The sequence below is a fragment of the Schistocerca piceifrons genome, unplaced genomic scaffold (genome assembly GCF_021461385.2).
Source record: "Schistocerca piceifrons isolate TAMUIC-IGC-003096 unplaced genomic scaffold, iqSchPice1.1 HiC_scaffold_26, whole genome shotgun sequence".
NCBI classification, from domain to species: Eukaryota; Metazoa; Arthropoda; class Insecta; order Orthoptera; family Acrididae; genus Schistocerca; species Schistocerca piceifrons.
Genome location: NW_025728472.1, coordinates 45,001 through 47,500, shown reverse-complemented (window position 1 = coordinate 47,500; position 2,500 = coordinate 45,001). Strand labels below are relative to the sequence as shown.

General features: G+C 58.5%; 1 non-coding gene across 1 annotated transcript in view; it reads left to right on the top strand.

The window, feature by feature from the left end:
- Nucleotides 1-1,738: 1,738 nt before the first annotated feature.
- The window catches only part of LOC124743731, a 1,909-nt gene continuing 1,147 nt past the window's right edge, over nt 1,739-2,500 (top strand). The window contains exon 1 of the ribosomal RNA XR_007010521.1: nt 1,739-2,500. This exon is cut by the window's right edge and continues 1,147 nt beyond it. This is a non-coding gene — a ribosomal RNA (small subunit ribosomal RNA).

The following is a 2,500-nucleotide window of genomic DNA, read 5'->3' as shown; positions in this document are numbered from 1 at the left end:
CACCCGCAACCCTCGCAATATAGTTCGCTACTCGCACTGCCCGCACCCCTGTGTATCGCTTCATGTTAAACACCTTGCAAGTCTTGCTCACTTTCCACATGCTCCTGCTGTACACTGTAATGTGGATGGCAGCAGGACGTACATGCCGCCCCTCCCCACGTCCCCACCTTGCCCCCTGCCTTCGCAAGCTGGTTGGTGAGAAGTTTGCATGTTCAATGCCCTTCGCATGCGACGTACTCAGGCTACGTTGTGGTGCGGCCTGTGTCAACTGTCCGCTGATGTCGTACGCGTGAACCACAATCTGTACTGCACATTCGTCCTTATGTACTGAATGATACATCGTGGCACATGTGTGACCGCACAACGACTGCGCCCAAAAACGGCGGACCATACAGTGCAAATATTGTGCACGCAGCTACGTGTCGTCTCCCTATGAGAGCTGGATTGCAGTGTGGTACGCCATAGAGACGTGTGGGAGGAACGGACGCCGTGGATGGCGATCAGCATGAGCTGTCTGTTGATGTATTCGGACCTAGTCGTCTCTCCTCACACACCGTGATGGCATGGTGCACCGCGTTCCATATCTGCGACATGCTACAGAGGCCGGTTGACAGTCGTTCGAGCAATGGACATCGCATACGTACGGGGGCCACCTTCCACGTATTGTCTAGGCGTGCACATTTTGTTGCGTGTATGTGGGCAGACGTAGTGTGGCGTGACACCTGACACAGGCATGCAATAATCGTTGAAGTTGCAAATGGCGATGGACGCCTGCGTTTTCTGGTGAAGTTACGCAAATGAACAAATGGTAACCTGTTGTGGTGCGGTTGTTCTCGCTAGGGGTGAATCGGTGATGGCGACGATAGGTTGAGGTACTAACCGGTTGTTCCAGCGATACCCACCATGCCGACGAAACTGAACGGCATCTGGGTGTGAAGCGATACGCGGCGGTGGCTGGGTGGGACCGTCCCCGGCCGGTGAGGGGGCGCCTCCCGGCGTGCTGGCCGCGCGGTGCGTGGGCGCACGCGCTACAGCCGGCTGGTGGGGGCGGCCAGTGGCAGGCGCGCCGGCCGACGGACGCGGCAGGCGTCGCAGCTGCGCGCCGGCGCACCCTGCGCGCGGCGCCGTGCGGCCAAAGTAGGTCCTCGCGGGCCCGGTGCGAAGCGCGGTGGACATCTTCAGTGTGCTGGTCCGATTGAGGACTGTGTGCGTTGAGGATGCGCCGCCGCCCGGCGCTCGGCGCCGCGACGCCGTCTGCTGCTCGGTCGCCCCAGCGGTTCTCGCTGGTGGTTTGTATCGCAGCTGTGCGGATGTGTTGGCGCGTGCGCTGTGCTGGGAGAGTTCGCTTCGGCACCCAAGTGGGGCTTTTGTCCTTCTGTGGCGCTGGCGTTGGAGCTGCCGGTCACCGTAGGTGGCGCGTGTTGTCTCCCGCCGGCAATGCCACGACAGCACGCTCCCGGGCCTCTGTCGGCAGCGGCAAGCTCAGTTGGGAGCACGGGTGGTCGCACCGAAAGCGTCTACTCGCCTAACTCCGGGCGATTGCGCCTCTCTCGAACCCGACCAAGTACTTGGGACGGCGCTGCGCGCCGCCGGGACCTGAGAGGGTTTCGAGGTGTATTGTGCAGGGGAGCTCAGCCTCCTCCTGTTTGCAGAATGATTGAGCGGACGCTTGCGTGTTCACGCGGGCCCCCGGGACACACTCCCGGGCGGCCGGCTGCTCAGCTCTAGTTGACGCAGCTCCCTGGTTGATCCTGCCAGTAGTCATATGCTTGTCTCAAAGATTAAGCCATGCATGTCTCAGTACAAGCCGCATTAAGGTGAAACCGCGAATGGCTCATTAAATCAGTTATGGTTCCTTAGATCGTACCCACGTTACTTGGATAACTGTGGTAATTCTAGAGCTAATACATGCAAACAGAGTCCCGACCAGAGATGGAAGGGACGCTTTTATTAGATCAAAACCAATCGGTCGGCTCGTCCGGTCCGTTTGCCTTGGTGACTCTGAATAACTTTGGGCTGATCGCACGGTCCTCGTACCGGCGACGCATCTTTCAAATGTCTGCCTTATCAACTGTCGATGGTAGGTTCTGCGCCTACCATGGTTGTAACGGGTAACGGGGAATCAGGGTTCGATTCCGGAGAGGGAGCCTGAGAAACGGCTACCACATCCAAGGAAGGCAGCAGGCGCGCAAATTACCCACTCCCGGCACGGGGAGGTAGTGACGAAAAATAACGATACGGGACTCATCCGAGGCCCCGTAATCGGAATGAGTACACTTTAAATCCTTTAACGAGTATCTATTGGAGGGCAAGTCTGGTGCCAGCAGCCGCGGTAATTCCAGCTCCAATAGCGTATATTAAAGTTGTTGCGGTTAAAAAGCTCGTAGTTGGATTTGTGTCCCACGCTGTTGGTTCACCGCCCGTCGGTGTTTAACTGGCATGTATCGTGGGACGTCCTGCCGGTGGGGCGAGCTGAAGGCGTGCGACCGCCTCGTGCGTG